Source organism: Artemia sp. Qi Xiang Cuo, chromosome 19, assembly GCF_049724085.1.
Source record: "Artemia sp. Qi Xiang Cuo chromosome 19, ASM4972408v1, whole genome shotgun sequence".
Taxonomy (NCBI): domain Eukaryota; kingdom Metazoa; phylum Arthropoda; class Branchiopoda; order Anostraca; family Artemiidae; genus Artemia; species Artemia sp. Qi Xiang Cuo.
The window spans coordinates 36,226,426-36,248,216 of record NC_142812.1 but is presented as its reverse complement, the minus strand read 5'-3'; the positions used below and the strand labels follow the sequence as shown (position 1 = coordinate 36,248,216).

General features: G+C 34.3%; 1 protein-coding gene across 5 annotated transcripts in view; it reads right to left on the bottom strand.

The window, feature by feature from the left end:
* Positions 1-21,791, bottom strand: part of LOC148940791 (uncharacterized) — a 111,664-nt gene that overhangs the window by 70,926 nt on the left and 18,947 nt on the right. Inside the window, exon 2 of one of the 5 annotated variants that reach the window (XM_089105572.1) lies at positions 10,693-10,821. The exons of the other annotated variants lie outside the window; for them this stretch is intronic. The gene's annotated coding sequence lies outside the window, so the exon portion shown is untranslated. The remainder of the gene's footprint in view (positions 1-10,692; positions 10,822-21,791) is intronic. 5 annotated transcript variants of the gene reach the window in all.

The following is a 21,791-nucleotide window of genomic DNA, read 5'->3' as shown; positions in this document are numbered from 1 at the left end:
AAACAGCCTCTATTTCTGACCAAGAGCTTGAGAAAATTGTCTGATTATCGATAAATGGGGAAACATCCTCGAATCGTTACTGATATGATATTAGTGCATAAACTACAAACTTACAAAAATATCCAGAACTTTTTTTTCTTATAGCCTTGACTTTGAAGACTATGTCGCCCTCCACTATAACTTCACCAATACATCCTTCTGCCAATCAAACCATCTCCCCCAAAACACTTTTCAGTCATCTCTTGTTAATTTTTTTTTATTTCAACTCACCCACACGGGTTTTTCTGCATTTGAAGCAGAGAATGGAACTAAGTTTCAAATTTGAACGATAAAATTGTATTTTCCATAATTTTATTATAGGAAACTAGAGTTTATTGTAAAAAATCACACACACACACAGAAACTTACACACACACATAAAAACTTACACACACACACACACACACACAAACTTGCACACACACACACACACAAACTTAAACACACACAAAAACTAAAACACAAACAAAAACTTAAACAAAAACAAACAAATTTACAAGCACGCAAAAAATTACACACATAAAAACTTATACAAACACACAAAAACTTAAACACGCACACAAAAAAAAACATACACACACAAAAAAAAAAAAACTTACACACACATAAAAACTCACACACACACACACTCACACATACAAAAAAAAATTTACACACAAAAAAAAAACAAAAAAAACTTACACACACAAAAAAAAACTTACCCACACACACACCCACAACTTACAAATACACACATAAAAACTTACACACACAAAAAAAAACTTCTCTGAGTGTTGAAAATGATTTCATGACATTATTTTAGTTGTTTTTTTCTTTTCCCCACACAAACTTACACACACACACACACACACAAACTTACAAAAACAAAAAAACTAACACACCCACAAAAACTTACACACACAAAAAAAAATTTACATGCACCCAAAAACTTACACACACACAAAAAAATTACACACACACAAAAAAAAAACTTACAGACACCCAAAAAAAAAAACTTACACACATAAAAAAACATACACACACACACACAAAAAAAAAATTTACACACAAACAAAAAAAAAAAAAAAAACTTACACACACAAAAAAAAACACACACACGCACACACACATAACTTACACATACACACATAAAAACTTACAGACACAAAAAAAAACTTCTCTGAGAGTTGAAAATGATTTCATGACATTATTTTAGTTTTTTTTTTCTTGTCCCAAACTATTTTTTTTATCATGAACCGTTTAGAGACCAATTTGATCAATTTGGTGAAAGTTCAAATAGAATCATTACTGATATTGATATTAGTGGGTAAACTACAAACCGACGAAAATATTCGGAACTTTTTTTTCTTATAGCCTTGACTTTGAAGACATTGTCGCCCTCCACTATAACTTTGATAATACATCCTTCTGTTAATCAAGCCATCTCATCCAAAACACTTTCCATTCATTTCTTGTTAAACAAATATTCTATTTCAACCCACTCACACGAGTTTTTTCTACATTTGAACCAAAGAATAACACTTCAATCATTTCTTGTTAATTTTTTTTTTATTTCAACTCACCCACACGGGTTTTTCTACAGTTGTAGAGACATACATACAGTCCGAAGATACAAAAAAAGCCCAAAGAGACACACACAAGCTTCTAAAGTAAAATTGTGGAAAATTTTGAGTTTGGGGGGTGGCGGGGTATTTTAAAAACCACTTCCCGTGATATAACGTGTCCTCTGAAGTCGATTCTTATGTTTTTAGCAGACTATCTATTCGTGCTTTAGAAATATATTAAAAGCTTCTAAAGTAGAATTTTGGAAAATTTTGAGTTTGGGGGGAAGGGGGATTTTAAAAACCTCTTCCCGTGATATAACATGTCCTCTGAAGTCGATTCTGATTTTTTTAGCAATCTATCTATTAGTGTTTTCTAAATATTTTAAAAGCATCGCAATTATAATTTTCTAAACTTTAGATGGGGGGGTGGGCGGACGGTGTACACATCCATGTCAAGGAATAGACCGGGTCCTATTAATTATAGTCTTAGGTTTTAAGGCTCTATCCATTGGTGCTTTAGAAATATTTTAAAAGCTTTTATAGAACAATTTTGGAAAATTTGAGTTTTGGGGGACGTATTACAAATTTTTGTTTTAATTTCTGTATTGTGTATCCAAGAGGTGAATTCAAGAATGATATTTTTTCATTTTAAAATACGTACAAAAATGTATTTTACATAATTTACTTACAAGAAACTAGAGTTTACGGTCGAAAAAGCCTTATTAGCTCAGATTTTACGGAAATAGTTTTATTTTTCGATCCAAAAATAGACTTAAATTCCGCACTTGAACCAGAGAATTGTATTTCCATAATTTTCTTACAAAAAAAACTAGAGTTTACGATCAAAAACCCTTAATAGCTCAGGTTTTAAGGAAATAGGATGTCTGACAATAGATGTATGCAAATTCCTTTTCCTACATCTCCGATGTTTTAATATACATTCTAAACGCTTGATACGCTAGCTTACTCTAAAAAATAATGAACACGTAACAATGTAATATTTTTAATGAAATAATGCTATGTTGAATATTAATACAAAAATATATTATGATACATTATTAATATCAATGATTAACTTTGGACATTTTGAATCTGTTCCATAAGATAGTTCACCATGTTCTCTCTTGATATTGTAGTTATTGTCGTCTCTTAGTTCGTAATCAGTAGAATAATCATTATTCCATTTTGAATCATACACAATTTTTACTGGTGTCTCATGAACAGGCTCAATATGCTTTTCGTCTTTGCTATTATTTGATTCATTGACTGGTTGATCAATGCCAGTAATGTTTGCTGGTGCTTTATTCTTCATCGTTTCATCTTTATATTCCGTAGTGATATTTTTTGACAATATCATTTTTATTTTTCTTTCAAGTTCAGAGTCTATTAACACATTATTTTTACACAGGTATCAGTTTTGGCAAGTAAACAAGATATGGTTTACGATATTAGTAGCAGAGTAGGCCTTTCTTTTATTAGTCTTCCGTTGAATGATAATACCCGAAACCTGATGATTGGATGTATCCGTAGGTAATGTGTTACCTGCAGCAGTAGCAAGGAGTTGTCCTCTATCATCAACAATTATTTTTATGTTAGCACTCTCTTTGAGTGAAATCATCTCTGGAGATCTCAATCTCGCATAACCACCATCATAAGAGTTGAATTTTTTCGGTATCCCAAAGAAATTTAATCCCTTACTGTCATGACAATGCATGCATACATTTCCAATAGTGCTACCACTTGTACTTGTTTCATAGTTTAAATACTTGTCCTTGTCGGCATTCAATGCTACAATAACCTTGTTATGAGAACATACTCTATTAAAATGTTCCATCTTCACTTTCTTTTTTAAAAGATATGACTTATGCGTTTATCGTTCCACTGTGTAAAAAATACTGATTTAATACATGCATTAGACTAGGTAGTGACGATAAGCGGTCATAGAATACCAGTGGGAAAGCCATTTCGTGTTTCTGACCAATCATAGAGCACAATTGTTAGAACCATAAGCATAATTTGACATTTTAAGATAGATGCAAAAATAAAAAAAGAAATAAAGTTGAAAAATTTCGAAGTTTAAAAAAAAAAAAGTTTGTTTTTATTAAAAAAATATTGAATTATTAGTTCAGATTTTAAGGATATATTTTTATTTTTAAATACAAAAAAGGACTTAAGTTTCAAATTTGAACCAGAGAATTGTATTTTCCATAATTTTCTTTCAACAAACTAGAGTTTAAAGTCAAAAACCCTTATTAGCTCAGATTTTACAGGGGGAAGGGTGTTACGAGCTTCCACTAGGAGCATAAATTCTAGTATACTTGACTTATTGTATCGGAATACTATCACCTTAATTCTATGTAATTAGAGGTAATATCCATTGTCACAGCTAGGCAATAATCCTAGCGCGGGGAGTGGGAAGGGTTTTACGAGCTTCCACTAGGAGCATTAATTCTATTATACTTGACTTATTGTATCGGAATAATACAACCTTATTTCTCTGTTTTTAGAGTTAATATCCATTTTCTGAGCTTGTTAAAACTCCTCGCGCGGGGAGGGGGGGAAGGGTTTTACGAGATTCCACTAGGAGCATAAATTCTAGTATACTTGACTTATTGTATCGGAATACTATCACCTTAATTCTATGTATTTAGAGGTAATATCCATTGTCACAGCTAAGCAATAATCCTAGCGCGGGGAGTGGGAAGGGTTTTACGAGGTTCCACTAGGAGCATAAATTCTATTATACTTGACTTATTGTATCGGAATACTATCACCTTAATTCTATGTATTTAGCGGTAATATCCATTGTCACAGCTAGGCAATAATCCTAGCGCGGGGAGGGGGAAGGGTTTTATGAGCTTCCACAAGGAGCATTAATTCTAGTATACTTGACTTATTGTAACGGAATACTAACACCTTAATTCTCTGTATTTAGAGATAATATCCATTGTCACAGCTGGGGAATAATCCTACTGGGGGGAGTGGGAGGGGTTTTACGAGTCTCCACTAGGAGAATTAATTCTATTATACTTGACTTATTTTATCGGAATACTAACACCTTAATTCTCTGAATTTAGAGGTAATATCGATTGTCATATCTAGGCAATCATCCTAGCGCGGGGATGGGGAAGGGTTTTACGAGCTTCCACTAGGAGCATCAATTCTATTATACTTGACTTATTGTATCGGAATACTATCACCTTAATTCTTTGTATTTAGAGGTAATATCCATTGTCAGAGCTAGGCAATAATCCTCGCTCGGGGAGGGGGAAGGGATTTATGAGCTTCCACTAGGAGCATAAATTCGAGTAAAATTCACGAATATTGTAGGAATACTATCACCACAATTATCTGTATGTAGAGGTAAAATCCATTGTCACAGCTAGGCAATAATCCTAGAGCGGGAGAGGGGGAAGGGTTTTACGAGGTTCCACTAGGAGCATAAATTCTATTATACTTGACTTATTGTATCGGAATACTATCACCTTAATTCTCTGTATTTAGATATAATATCCATTGTCACAGCAAGGCAATAATCCTAGCGCGGGGAGGGGGAAGGGTTTTACGAGTTTCCAGTAGGAGCATAAATTCTATTATACTTGACTTATTGTATCGGAATACTATCACCTTAATTCTCTGTATTTATAGATAATATCAATTGTCACAGCCAGTCAATAATCATAGAGCGGGGAGGGGGAAGGGTTTTACGAGTTTCCACAAGGAGCATCAATTCTATTATACTTGACTTATTGTATCGGAATACTATCACCTTAAATCTCTGTATTTAGAGGTAATATCCATTGTCAAAGCTAGGCAATAATCCTAGTGCGGGAGAGCGGGAAGGGTTTTACGAGGTTCCACTAGGAGCATAAATTCTATTATACTTGACTTATTGTATCGGAATACTATCACCTTAATTCTCTGTATTTAGAGGTAATATCCATTGTCACAGCTAGGCAATAATCCTAGCGTGGGGAGGGGGAAGGGTTTTACGAGTTTCCAGTAGGAGCATCAATTCTAGTATACTTGACTTATTGTATCGGAATACTATCACCTTAATTCTCTGTATTTAGAGGTAATATCCATTGACACAGCCAGGAAATAATCCTCGCGCGGGGAGGGGGAAGGGTTTTACGAGATTCCACTAGGATCATAAATTCTAGTACACTTGACTTATTGTATCGGACTACTATCACCATAATTCTCTGTAGTTAGAGGTAATATCCATTGTCACGGCGAGGTAATAGTCCTAGCGTTGGGAGTGGGAAGGGTTTTACGATCTTCCACTAGGAGCATAAATTCTATTAAACTTGACTACCTGTAACAGAAGGCTATCCCAAAAATTCTCTGTATGTAGAGGTAATATCCATTGTCACTGCTAGGCAATAATCCTAGTGCGGGCGCGGGGGAAGGTTTTTACATGCTACAGCTAGGAGCATAAATTCTATTATTCTTGAATTATTGTATAGGAATACTATCACATTAATTCTCTTTATTTAGAGGGACAGCCAGGCAATAATCCTAGCGCGGGGAGGGGGAAGGGCTTTACGAGCTTCCAATAGGAGCATAAATTCTATTATGCCATGAATTATTGTATTGAAATACTATCACCTTCCCCCCCTCCCCTGCCCTCGGAAATGTGGGAACGAAGGGTCTCTGAGCCTTCCCCTTGATGCAGATGTTTTCCCTCCAAAATTGACCCCTCCCTGCCCTCAGAAATGGGGGAACGAAGGGAACGTTAGATCCTATTTTAAATTGACAATACTTATCAAACATTACTAGTGTATTATGCAGATCACATATCTCATTACCCCTTTTTAAATGTTAATCAAATAATTCTGATTATAGTGTCCAATTTTTTGTCTGCTTTTCAAAATGTTCGTATTTGTTTAGAATGAAGTGTTTTTTATAGCAGATACGCCCCGGGCCCCTGAACCCCCCCGGGAACTGTCCCCCTGGCTATCCGACACCCCGGACACCTGACCCTCCGTGCTCCTCGACCCCATGTCACTAATCCCCGTGTAACTGACTCCGCATGTAAATGAACCCTCGTGCAAGTGAAGCCTCGTGCAACTCAACTCCCTCAAAACTCTTTTCAGCCATTTCTTGTTAATTTTTTTTTATTTCTAAACTATTTAAAATTGACAACACTGTGCAAATCATTACTTGTGTATTATACAATACACATTCATCCCATCTCCTCCAAAACACTTTTTAGTTATTTCTTGGTAAAATTATCCAATCACTAATTACCCCCTTTTTTTCTCCACCTTCAAATGTTCCTTTAGTACCTACGCAATTAGATCGCCCCAGTTAACACTAAGATGTAAATTGAGTAAGCCTCTCGCGATAACGAACCAAACCAGATTATACCCACTTAACCAGATCAAAAAATGGCGGTCACACTAACTTGATTAGTAATTGGCTTCAGATATACTACGAATGGACTTTCAGTCCTACATTCACGGGTTTCTGCAAAGTGCTATGGGCTTCATTGAAAAAATACCAGTTTAAAAAAAATAAAAAAAAAAAATAAAAATGTATCCATGAGTTTGACCTCCAAAAAATGGGTGTCACAATAGAAACCTGTCTGCCAACCCATGTAGAGTTCATTGTAATAGGCAAATGGCCCTGGTAACCCAATTACTTGAAAATACACACACATATCAACGTGTAATTCAATGTGGATTTTAATGTGGATTTTCAATGCATTGGGGCCTTACTACTAACGGCCGGCTATTGACCAATTGGTAAAAAAAAACAATGACCAATTTTCTTATCGCAACTAAAGTATTGCCAAAACAAACACCACGGCCGGTTATTGACCAATTGCTCAAAAAATACTGACCAATTGGTCAAAAAATACTAACCAATTTCTTATTGCAAGTACAGTATTGCCAAAACTAACACCACGGCCGGCTATTGACCAATTGGTCAAAAAATAATGACCAATTTTCTTATTGCAAGTAAAGTATTGCCAAAACAAACACCACGGCCGGATTTTGACCAATTAGTCAAAAAATAATGACCAATTTTTAATCGCAAGTAAAGTATTGCCAAAACTAACACCACGGCCGGCTATTGACCAATTGGTCAAAAAATAATGACCAATTTTCTTATCGCAAGTAAAGTATTGCCAAAACAAACACCACGGCCGGCTATTGACCAATTGGTAAAAAAATACTGACCAATTTCCTATTGCAAGTAAAGTGTTGCCAAAACAAACACCACGGATGGCTATTGAACCATTGGTCAAAAAATAATGACCAATTTTCTTATCGCAAGTAAAGTATTGCCAAAACAAACACCACGGCCGGCTATTGACCAATTGGTCAAAAAATAATGACCAATTTTCTTATCGCAAGTAAAATATTGCCAAAACAAACACCACGGCCGGCTATTGACCAATTGGTCAAAAAATACTCCATTCAGTTTGTTTGCTTAATTTGAAGCAAAGAAGATACTAGCAAAGCGTTTAAAATAGGGACAAAATATTTGCAGCGTCTCTAGATCGATCAAAGAAAAACTGACACCATTTATCGACCTCTTTGGTATCCTTTTAGCCTTGGCAAAAACTCTTAATTAACAAGGAAAAAACTGCATCGGAGTCGTTAATAAATAAAGGGGAGTTGACTAAAAATCCTCCTCGGAAATGGTGAACATTAACACATAAAAGGTTAACCTAGCAACAAAACATTCCAATATAATTCAGTGTATTGTAAACATTGGCGATTATCCGATTGTGAACTTTCAGAAACATCTGCAAAAATATATTCCAGAAAATCTATTCCAAATTTTAACTGATTAATTATAATATTGAATTGAAAAGGAGGCATGGGTTCAAATATACACACTTTCCCAATACACATGTCTTTTAAGTATGGTGAAAATAGAGCCAATCCTATTAAACCGCTTCTTTGACGTTATCATTCTTGAAATCTTCAGGCTCCTTACATGTTCGAAGATCGTGGGAAACCCTAAAATTTCCAAAAACTTTTCCAGGAAAAAATTATAACTTTCTAAAATGACTACGTGCTACTTAATAGCTATTGTATCGTGGAATGTATAAAAAAAAGACACAATTTTAATTAAAACAAACAACTTTAGCGTCAATTACTGAAAAGGCACTATGGAATAAATAATTAATTTTATAGAAGAGCTAAGAAATAAAGAAATGTGGCAAGTTTTTTTTTTTTTTTTTGCGGAAACAACTTTTTCCAGGTCACCAAAATGTTAAAAGCCCTAGCTTTCAACTGTTTTTTTTTTTTTTTTTCAAGGAGTAAAAACCTAACCTTTGTTTTAAAAAACAGAAACATCTCAGACATAACAAAAACTACAAGTGAACGGAAGGAATTAAATGATCCAGCATGCAGAGTCAAAATTGGTGGGAAACAAATCCTGATTTAAGAGGATATGCTACCTTGGAGGATCACCCTATCTCGTCCACAAAAACTTTGGTATCCTACTTGCCTATTATATAAAACACACTCGAGAACTGAAGTTTGGTGACAATAAAATGTGATGAAAATAGAATACTTTATTAACAAAATTGTGAAGGTCATGTGTGAATTATTAAATTGGGAGCTACGGCGTCGGCTAACCGTCTCAAAGACAAAAACAGTTCATTATTAACGCAATTCTTGAGGATACCGGTTAGTTTGCTTTGACTACTGATAGAATATAGTGTCTCATCATGGATGTTCAAGAATCATCTCAGATTGTTGAAAGGGCTACAACACAACTGAGCTGGAACAAGCAGGTTTCACTCATTTAAAAGTGAACCACAAACATAATTTTGTCGACCCAGAAACCGGCGCCTCCACCCAAAAAGTAGAAAGAATGTGGGGTTCCGCAAGTAGAAAAAAAAACGGCACCGAGGTACATCCCGCCGTCATTTAAATTATACTTAGTAAAGTACATGTGGTGGGTGGCAGTAAAGACACAAGGCCGAGTTCATTTTAACGCGATTCTTGAGGACATTTCTGCGTTCTGGGAGCATATTCCCAAGTTGTAGTTTTCACAATTTGCTAATAAAGCAAGGCCGTACCCAGGATTTTTTTTCGGAGGGGGTTTTACTAAAAAAAAATTCAGGGGGGGGGGGTACACAAAAAAAAAAACAACAAGCGCATACAAAATTTTTTTTATATCCGTTATTGTTAAGATTTTACGAGTCAGACGAACAATTCGGGGGGAGGGGTTCAAACCCCCCTATCCCCCCTCTGGACACAGCCTTGTAATAAAGCATTATATTTTCATCATAATTTTTTTCATTAGGTTAAATAGGTTTGGTTAGGTTAGAATTGGTTTGTTTAGGTTATATATTTAATATATGCTATTCTTTACCCCACCTCCCTAATGTGCAAATACATAGCCCGAATTTGTTTCTAAACTATTATATTTTCATCATAATTTTGTTTTATTACACTAGCATTAACCAAACTTCACTTCTCGAGAGTGTTTTATATAATAGAAAAGTACCAAATTTTTATTAGTTTACATGGCCAAATTATTTGGAACCGATTGGTAGGGGGGGGGGGTCTTATAATAACTTGTAGAGCTTAGATAAGGAATCTAAATAATGACAGAAAATTAAAAGCCGACACCTAATTTCCCGAAAATCTTAGAAAAACCACTTAACACCTTACGTTTTGTGCTGGAGAGAAAAATATTCAATTTAATGAAACTTACATAATCAGAAATTGTGAATTTTAATTAAACAGAGCTGAATTTTCTTTTTAAACTTCAGAAAAGGAGAGTTTCTAAAAATTTTCCAGGATACCCACTCGGAAAACGCTAAAAATCAATTAAAAAAAAATTATCGTTTGAGCAATTTGGCTGCATTGGGAGTTCCCTGCGGTGTCACCCTCTTTGATTAACAAGCTTGTCGACAAAAGGGACGTGAAATCTCACTGCCTTTTCAGTCAACACCATAAATTCACGACAACTCTCGATGATAGCTAGTGCCCTTGGAGCAGGCACGTACACAGGAATTTGTTTCGAGGGGGCCAAATCCTTCAAACCCATTATTCTGTGAGAAAAATAAAAAAATTATGGGGGAAAAAAATCGTGAAATTCGGGGGGCGGGTCCGGAGGCCCCCTGCGTACATACCTGCCCTGGAGAATCCACTCTTCGTAACGGTAATCCGATACTGAAGATGGCAAAATGATCTTAAGGTACTGCTTTCTCTTTCCAGAAATGGCACATAATATTTTGTGAATTACGGCATCCAAAATTCCTCTGCAAATGATAGCAACTATTTTACTTTTTCTTTCAACTTGACAAATGTAATTGCTATGACAACAATAAAACATCAATATTTATGAGCAGATATAGTGATGCATTCTCGTTTCGGCAACTCAAGAACTTGACCCATGGCCAAAGAAAATGTTGCCAAAAATGCAGAAAAAAGACGTGACCAAAGAATTTCATACTTAAGTTCCATTTAATATAAAAAATAAAAAGCTGCACTTTTAACAGAAGCAGAGTATATTTGAAAAAAGGGACATAAGCAAACACTAATAAGCATCGGAGATATTGTGCCCCCCCCCACCCTCTCCATCCTAAATGCAAGCTTCTTTCATCACAAAGAAGTTCCCTTCTACTTAAGGCTACCATCAATCCCAATATTTTGGGATCGTTACCGTTATTGACCTTCTTGTAAAAGCGTCCCGAGAAGACTCAATTGTATATCGATTTTGATAAATACAGTTATGAGCAGGGTTGCCAACTGGACACATTCCTATGTACCGTACACAGTTTATATAATTATCTTATTTCTAATCTCTTATTGGATAATTATATGAACTGTGGTACTATAACACAATGACATAAAACGACAAAAAAGAGACAAATTTTGTAAATTTTTGGCATAAAACGAAACATTTCCCAACTGGATATATATTGGGGTAAAAACAAAGAAACGTCACTTTTCATCAAACTAGTACTTAATTCTCGTAATTTTTTCTTTTGAGGATCCAGGCTTTACCAAAGATGTCGTAGTTAAAGTGTTTTTTCCAAAGTAAGGGATTTACATGTTTATGAGTTTCGTACTCTGACACAAAACCATTCTGTATGAATGTCTAATACGGTTTTTTTTGTTGTTGTCATTATATTTGATGTTAACTGGCCGCTTTGAAAGTGGTTTACAAAGTTTATTTTGGTCAATAATACAACTGGTAAAGAAAAAAAAATAACCTTTAGTTTCTTTTGATTTCAAGATATGCACAATTTAGCTAAAAATGACACATTTTTGAAGGGTCAGGGGACATATTCATGGCCCAAAAAGTTGACAATCCTGGTTATGAGCTTGGTATAATTGCTGCAGTAACACCATAGGGGAGATTATTTTTGTCGAGGCTGGCCTAATGGAAGGATGAAAGAAATCGACCGCATACAGGGACTGTGGAAACAAACTTAGAGTGCCAGTTTAACTACAAGTTGACTTGCATGGAGTTGCATAAATAAGTCAAAGGATGAAAAGACCTTCTATAAGGGTGAAATATTTCAAAAAGTATGGTGTATTAACTACTTCTGCCGCACAAAATCTCATATAGATGTGTTCTAAATAGCAAATAATTAAATTAAATACATTTTTCATTACATTTCTAAATCCCAATCTCAGAGTGCCTCGACAAGCCCCATGCTAGATACTGCCTCCCTACTCCTTCCCCTCCATCTCCCTATATAGCCGCAGAAACTAAACTGCCTTTCCATCACTAACTAAACAAATCAAATTTACAAGGAAGTATAGGCCTTCACAATCGTGTGATGTTCATTTAAGAAACTTTTAAATATGGACTAAATGTAGCCTATGCCAATTAGGACACAGACAAAAATTTCCTTATAATTTGTTTGCACATTTTGTTCATATACAATACTGTAAAAATAGCAAAAACAATATTTAAACAGAAATACTAGGGAATATTGCTTACAGAAACTTCCACAAACAAATAGCCTACGTGAGTATAGTTAAAAAAAAAAAACAATTCAGTATTTGCATACCCAAACACTTTTCAACAGAAGAATAGTTTTCCTTTCTACTAATGGTAGGTCTAAACCTTGGAGTTCATCAACAATATCAATTAAAAGTAACGCCAGAGATTTTATGCATGATTTCTTTGCACAATTCATTCAGGCCTATAATGCTGTGAAAAAAAAAATCAAACAAAGTTTTTTTTAAACACAAATGCTACAAAATATTATTTAAAAATATTTCCACAAGCAAGTATTACGGAAGTTCAAAAAAATGTTTAAGTATTTACATGTCAAAATACTTTTTAACAACAAACCGGAAAAAAAAAATCTGAAACCCCAGCGTGTCTTCAAAGACGTATACCACCTGTAAGTGGTATTTATTGCATTTTTGAAAGAATTTGAGCATTAAAATACTTACAAAATGTAGTTAAATAGCACTTACAAGCAGGGGCGTCCCAAGGCTCATTTTATTCGGGGGGCGATCTTCGTAAATTTTACCGAATCACTAGGCCTACCTGATTTATGCCACATTTTCTGCAGAAATCAAGAATTTCGCTAAATTTCGGCCGATTTTGCAAAAATTCTGCCGAAATTTTTGCCTTCGGCGAATTTTACCGAATGCCAAAAAAGTTTTGTGGGGGGGGCACGCCCCTCCCCACCCCCCTTCGGGACGCCCCTGCTTACAAGCACTAACGGCTAAAACAATATAGCCTATCGAAATGTACTTTCAAGGGCAGTCATTCAGCTGCTCATATACTGTTACAAAACTGTAACAATTTGATCAATTACTGACAAAGTAGAAAGGAGACAACTGGCATAACGTTTCCCCAAGCTGTAGTGTACAGAAAAAAATCCCGGTCTTTATCAAGAGCTTTTATTAAAATAAAATCCAAAGATTCAGAGTAGTCCTTAAAAACTGTATATGCAAATTATTTGTGGGCCTTATTGTTTTCTAAAGATTTTCTAGGAAGATGGCTGATTCCTAGACCCCTAGATACATTGGACAGTCCTAAAGGCGCTAACATTTTCCCCCAGTGGGGTTTTTGTTTCTAAAATTTTTGCGAAGTTTCAAAAAACAGTACCTGAAATAACAATATTTGAGCTTAATAGTAATTGTGAAAGTTTAGCTAAAAGTAATATAGACAAAACTACAACCTTAACTTAAGCAGGTTGTGTATCTAATAGAAACAAAATATCAGAATTGTAAATAGATTGCATAGATCTTGGTCAGACATGCATCCAAGGGGGTGACGACTATCGAAAATAATACAAACCAGCAGTCGGAGAGTGTGAAGCTTAAGTCAATGGGTGCACAAAAGTGGCAAAAAGTGAACAACCCCTCTGTTACATATGTCTTAAATAATTACTTGTGGGCATAGATTTTTCAATAAGGCGAACTTAACCCATTGATATTACTTCTGTCAAATTGACATCTTTCTATGCTTCAACTTTGAATTTCAGACCCTCAAACTCTTAGTGCATATTAGAAAAAGAAAATGGTTCATTCTAGTGACCGAAACCTCCAACTTTCAAGAAAAACCTAAATGACAGCCTCCCTCCCAGATTAGATTTAACACAAGCCTGAATGTTAAATTAAAAATGAAATTAAGTAAAAATAAAAAATACAAATTTTTCACGCGAGACGTAATCGAGCAGGAATTATCATACAGGGTAGGAACAGGGGGCGACCGACCCATACAATATATAAGACTTAACATCAGTTCATTCATAACTTAACTTCATTCTTTACTTTCATTACAAGACAGACTTGCCCGGTACACTGGAAGACACTAGATTATTGTTTATCATGATTCATGAAACCGTTTTCCCACCTAATGCGTCACCTAGAAAAAATCATGTCTGAAACTAATCAGAATGGGCTAACGTATTTTGCACCAGCAAAGACATGGAGGACAATATCCAGGTTGGATTAGCCGTGAGAAAGGTTGCACTTTCTCAGAGAAATCAATTTTCACAACTTCAAGAAAATACAATTTAGTGGAAAAACAGGAAGACATTACGCTTGAAATACGATGGAAGTCTCTGGGCTGTCGACGGGAAATGTGCACGTTTCATCTTTTCAAGTAAGAACTATTGACTTCAAGTCCGTTATTAAATTAAAACTGAGAGGGGGGGGGATGAAAGCATTAAATTGATTTTGCTGGCTGCACACGTCAGTAATCAAGACAGTGCTTCAATGCTTGTCCTTCCCTAACTTATTGATCTTGTAGTAAAATAACACTCAAAGACCCCTTATGCCCCCCCACAGCCGAGCTGCTTCGTGTCTTTATCTCCAGCTCCAGGCCTAACATATTACAACCTTTCGTTATAGAACGTCTTGTTCTACAACCATTCATTGAAAATGGGATAAAGGACCCACTCCTTCGAAATGGGATATCCGCAACAACTTAAGAACGGCTTGGGAGATCGAGCTGAAACTTTCAGGGGTTGGGGATCAAGTGGGCCTCAAGTTTTGATTTGGGAAGGGGGCAAAAGTTTATTAGAGGAGATTATTTCCTCAAATATACTAGCCTACGAACAAATTACTAGAGTTATCATAAAATAAAAAAAGTCCGGTACTTGTCTAGAATCCGATAAACCCGCGAGAAGTGAAGTTTCGTCAATGCTAATGAAATAAAACAAAATAGGATGAAAATATAATAGTTCAGAAACAAATTTGGGCTATATATTTGCTCATTATGGGGTGGGGTAAAGCATAGCGTATATTAAATACCTAATCTAACCTAACCTAGGTACCTTTTTTTGCCCCTTCAACCCTAAAAAGACTACAGTTTAAATCTTTGTGACGGAGTGAGCAATACCTCAAAAACCACCGAAAACCTGTTTTTCATTAAACATCTTTGAGTTTTCGATGCGGTCTTTCTCGCGTGTCTATCGGATTCTAGACAAGTACCAAGAATCCTTGCGATTTAAAGCATAGGAAGATGGTTGTCACAAAGACCATCAGAAGGAAATTTTCAAGGAGGGTTAAAGAGGAGGTTAGAATTTTAAGCGATATGATTGTTTGGTTTTAAAACACAAGGTAGGTCGTTAAGCAGAAAACTGAGAAGACTATCCTTTGCAGAGCATTCGAAACTACCTAGGAACTACTAAAGATTGAACTTAAATGAAGGGAAACAAGGCAGTAGAAAGGCCTCAGGAGGTCCGAACGGGGCACCATATATGGGTATAGAGTCCCTAGGGAGAACACATGGTTAATGGGGTCAATGACCTCTTTTTCCAAGGTCGATGGTCAATATATTTGTATGTTTGTCATGGATGTCAACAGCAATTCATGTCTGTTTTATGGTTTTTGTCAGTGAGAATGAAAAAACAGAAACTTTCTCACATTTATGGATGTTAGCAGCTATTTATGTTCCTTTTTTATAATTTTTGTCAGTGAGAATGAAAAAACATGAATTTTCTCACAAGAAAAAACATGAATTTTTTCACTTTTATGGATGTTTTCTTGGACGGTTATGTGTGTTGGTCAATTTATTTGATGTTTTACATGAGTGTCAACAGCAATTCATGTCAGTTTTATGGTTTTTGCCAGTGAGAATGAAAAAACAGGAACTTTCTCACATTTATGGATGTCAACAGCAATTTATGTCTGTTTTATGGTTCGTTGTCAGTGAGAATGAAAAAACAGGAACTTTCTCACTTTGTTGGATGTTAACAGCAATTCTTGTCTGTTTTTGTTTTTTGTCAGTGATAATGTAAAAACATGAACTTTCTCATATTTATGGATGTCAACATCAATTTATGTATGTTTTATGATTTTGGACAGTGAGACTGTACATGGTCGACACGAATTTTACGAGTTTCCAGGAAAAGGTTAGATCACATGTTTCCTTCTCAGACAATCAGTGAGTCGGCTACATCTCCCCTTCTCAGCTAATCAGAGGGCTTGGTTACATAGTAGCGGCGGTGAGAATATAAAAAAAGGGTTTTTTGCTATAATTTTATTAGTCTGTGAATAGAATTCAAAGGAGTGAGAAGAAGAACAGTTTGACTTTACTCATTTGGATATATATTTGTGTTGATGTCGATGAGTGGAATGTTTACAATATTAGAAGCTGATAGTGGAGTTGACGATAATAATACAAGAGCACGAAACATTGCGGTAGAAATCACGAAAGGATCACGTCTTTATCGGGAATGGGATGCAGTGTATGCAAGATATGTGATATCCTTGAGCAAATTTAAAATGGAGGATCAATTATGTTTTGCCGCTAAAGTTGATATAGCCCATGTGAATAGACTTCAATGTGCTTTAAGTTCATTGGTGAAACATATTGAAGACAATAAACAGTATCACTAATTGTACATGCTCTATATTATTAATTTTGTTGTAATTATTCAATAAAATTGTTTCGAAATCGAAAATGTTCTCCTTCTTGTCTGGTTAGGTTAGACAATGGGGCTGACAAATCAGGGCTAGTCTAGAGTCAGAAGTCAGAGTGAAAGGATTGAAAAATTAATAAATTTGAGAAAGAGAGAATTAGATCAAATCTAGTGTTTATGGAAAAACATTTGATTTTGGATGACGATTTTCTCCAGTTATCTCTTCAACGCAGGATATTCTCTTGCCAGGGAACACTTGACAATATAATGAGGAGTGATTCTCCCCCATTGGACTATTGTATGAAACTTTTAAAATTTGACTCAAGTGCTTATAGTCAATTTATTGATATATTAATTGGAACAAAGCAGAATCATATTGTGGATATACTTTTGAAAACATTGCCAATGGATTCAATGTAGATGGATCCCCCGTCATTCGAAAGAGGTAACGTTACAGAGCTACTCCTCTTCCCCATTTCCCCGCACTGAATTTATCGAGCGAGGACGCTCAGTTTCATTTTAGCTGTGAGTGAGTCAAGTGACATTGGAAACCAAAAAATGTTCTATACATGTCCATTGTGCATGTATACTCTTGGCAGTTGGACTCAGTGTGAAACTTGTACAATTGTTGATGACTATAGTGAAAAGTGTAAATTATGTAATCCTTGTAAATTACATAGAGGCTATGCAGTACAAATTAAAGGATGTAATTCATGTCTTGAAGAGGTGTGTGACTCTCACCCTAGAGGGCACCTGTGCTCCAATGTCACTATGATAAATGTGATCAGTGGGAGAATACTTACCCCGCTATGATTGGAAAGAATCCCAAACGTGATTTTAGTTTATTTCTACGAGATTGGTATCGTCGTGGATTTAAATTATTCTGGGAAGAGGAATCTGGTCTACGATTCAACTGTTGGGGTAACAAGACAATCTGGTTTCTACGTCATCGTTATGATGACACTGCATACTATGACTATAAACCAAGTGATTTTTATTTGGCAGTTACCGAATGTGATTCACCATTTGAAAACATTGTATGTGATATTGCTTCAAATAGACAGAATGAAACTCGTGAATTTCATAATATGAATGCAAATAGTATAATTGACTATACAAAGAGATATGACAAGAGTGAAGTTACATTGTACTGTAGAAAATGTGACCCTGACTTTGCAGTCAATCAAGATCAATATACAGTGAATCCAAATGATTTACCAGCATTAGTGGTTCACGACAGTTGCCTATACATCGATGAAGAAATCTAAAGTGAAGATTTAAAGACATTGTTGTATATATATGCATTTTATTAATAAACAAATTCACAAACATTTTTTAAGCACTTTACTCTTAGGGCACTGAAATCAATACTATATAGGTCTGAGAGGATATTTTCCACTAGAAAGTGGAATCTGCATCACCTGAAGCATACACCACGCGAAATCCTGACGAGCTTAGCACTCCACCACCCGCGGCGCTTCTCGGACCCGCATCGCGTCCCGCGGCGCTTCTCGGGCCCGCAGCGATTCCCGCGACGCTTCCCCGGCCCGCAGCACTTCCTGCGGCGCTTCTCGGTCCCATAGCATATCTTATATTAGTATAAGGTATTTACAATCTAAAACGCATGACATAGAAGGCGGAAATTTTATAATGTTAAAACAATCCCTCCAAATAAAATTTCATATTAATACTCTTTATCTGCTCTGGAAAAAAAAAAACGATTTGAAATGGATAGCCATCTCCTCTCATGATACCCAACTCATTCCGATAGAAAGTTGTTTTTTTTGTTTTTTTTGTGTTTGTGTAAGTTTTTTTGTGCGTGGTTAAGTTTTTGTGTGTGTGTAAGTTTTTTTTTTTTTTTTAATTTTTTTGTGTGTGTAAGTTTTGTGTGTGTATTTTTGTTTTTGTGTGTATGTATTTTTTTTTCTGTGTGTTTTTTTGTTTTTTTGCGTTTATTTTTTTGTGTGTGTGTAAGTTTTTTTTTGTGTGTGTGTATTTTGTTGTGTGTGTGTATTCGTGTTTGTGTTTGTGTGTTTTCTTTTTTGTGTGTATTATTTTTTGTGTTTGTGTGTCTAATTTTTTTTGTGTTTGTATTTTTTTGTGTCTTTGTAAGTTTTTATGTGTGTGTTAGTTTTTGTGTGAGTTTATGTTTGTTTGTGTGTTTTTTTGTTTTTGTGTGGGTTATTTTTTGTGTGTGTTTGTATTTTTTTGTGTGTGTGTGTAAGTTTTTGTGTGTGTGTGTAATTTTTTGTGTGTGTTTAAATTTGTATGTTTGTTTGTTTGTTTATGTGTGTGTGTGTGTGTGTATGTCATTGTGTGTGTTTGTGTAAGTTTATGTGTGTGTGTAAGTTTTTGTGTTTGTGTAAGTTTTTGTGTGTGTGTGTAAGTTTTTATGTGTGTGTTCAAGTTTTGTGTGTGTGTAAGTTTTTGTGTGTGTAAGTTTTTATGTGTGTACTTTTGTGTGTGTGTGTATAGTTTTGTTGTGTGTGTCTAAGTTTTGTGTGTGTGTGTGTAAGTTTTTGTGTGTGTGTTATTTTGTGTGTGTGTTAGTTTTTTGTGTGTGTGTATGTTTGTTTGTTTTTGTATTTTTTTGTGTGTGTGTTTGTTTTTGTGTGTGTGTTTTTTTTTTTGTGTGTGTTAGTTTGTGTGTTTGTGTAAGTTTTTGTGTGTGTGTGTGTAAGTTTATGTGTGTGTGTAAGTTGTTTTGTGTGTTTTAGTTTTTGTGTGTGTGTAAGTTTTTTTTGTGTGTAAGTTTTTGTGTGTGTAAGTTTTTTGTGTATTTTCGTAAGTTTTTGTGTGTGTGTATGTTTTTGTGTGTGTGTATGTTTTTGTGTGTGTGTAAGTTTGTGTGTGTGTGTGTAAGTTTTTTTGTGTGTGTATGTTTGTGTGTGTGTGTGTAATTGTTTGTGTGTGTGTATTTTTCTGTGTGTGTTTCAGTTTTTGTGTGTGTGTCTGTTTTTTTGTATGTGTTAGTTTGTGTGTGTGTGTAAGTTTTTGTGTGTGTGTGTGAGTTTTTGTGTCTGTACCCATATCAATTCTATTTTCATAAAATAATATAAAATTTTTAAATAAAAATAATATTTTTCTCAAACATGTGACAGATATTTAATTTGAGCTCCTAACTCGTAAGTGATGATGGAAAGTTCAGGTTCACTTCCGTATTCAACTAAAGAACATAATAAGAGAACATTATCTCCAGAGAAAATAAAAATCTTTCAAGCCAGTTTAAAGTATACCACGAAATGAACCTCAAAATGTAAACTTCAATTTTTCTCCGGATTATATAGGAAAAGTTATACTATGATTCTGATTATTTTCCATGAATATAAAAAGTTTCACTTTAATTCTAAATTTTCTTTAAGGCAATTCCGACCTTTCTCGAAGAGATGAAAAAATTTATAGTTCTGTTCCAAATGTTTTTCCGGAAGAAGAAAAGTTCAACTTCGATTCTGAATTTTCTCAATGAAAATGAAATAAGTTATTGATCGATTCTATTTTCCCAAAATAATATAAAAAGTTTCCACTTCAGTTCAGATTTTTCTCAAAGAGATGAAAAAATTAAAAATACTGTTCCAAATTTTTCATAGAAGATAGAAAGTTCAAGTTCTCTTCTGAATTTTACCAAAGAACACAATTCAATTCTAATTTCTCAAGAGAAAATAAAAAGCTTCCACAGATTATTTTCCATGAAGATAAAAAGTTTCACATTAATTCTAAATTTTCTTAAATTCAATTCCGACATTTCTCAAAGAGATGAAAAAATTTAAAGTTCTGTTCCAAATATTGGCTCGGAAGAAGAAAAGTTCAACTTCGATTCTGAATTTTCTCAATGAAAATGAAATAATCTATTGATCAATTATATTTTTCGACAATAATATAAAATTTTACACTTCAATTCAGATTTTTCTCAAATAGATGAAAAAATTTAAAATACTGTTCCAAATTTTTCTTACAAGATAGAAAAGTTCAAGTTCTCATCTGAATTTTACCAAAGAACATAATTCAATTCTAATTTCTCCAGAGAAAATAAAAGCTTCCACTTCAGTTTTAAGTTGACCGAGACATAAAAAATTTAAAGTTCAGTTCTAAATTTTTCCGTAGAAGATAGGAAAAGTTATACTATGATTGTGATTATTTTCCGTGAAGATGAAAAGTTTCACTTTAATTATAAATTTTCTTAAATTTAGTTCCGACTCTTCACATAGATGAAAAAATTTAAAGTTCAGTTCAAAATTTGTCATTGAAGATCTGAAAATTTATAATTTGATCTTGAATATTCAATTTCAATTCTTAATTTTACCAAATAATATAATTCAATTCTAGTTTCTCCATAGAAAATAAAAAGCTGCCACTTCATTTTTATGTTCACCAAGACATAAAAAATTTAAAGTTCAAGCTCAAAAATTTCCGTAGAAGATATGAAAAGTTATACTATGATTGTGATTATTTTCTATGAATATAAAAAGTTTTACTTTAATTGAAAATTTTCTTAAATTCAATTCCAACTTTTCTCAAAGATAGGAAAAAATTTAAATTTCTGTTCCAAATATATTCCACTAATAAAAATAGTTCAAATTCGATTCTTAATTTTATCTATGGAAATTAAAGAATTTATTGATCATTTCTCTTTTCACAAAATAATATAAAAAGTTTCCACTTCAGTTCAGATTTTTCTTAAAGAGATGAAAAAATTTTAAATACTGTTCCAAATTTTTCATAGAAGATAGAAAAGTTCAAGTTCTCTTCTGAATTTTACTAAAGAACACAATTGAATTCTAAGTTCTCCAGAGAAAATAAAAAGCTTCCATAGATTATTTTCCATGAAGATAAGAAAATTTCCATAGAAGATAGGAAAAGTTATACTATGATTGTGATTATTTTCTATG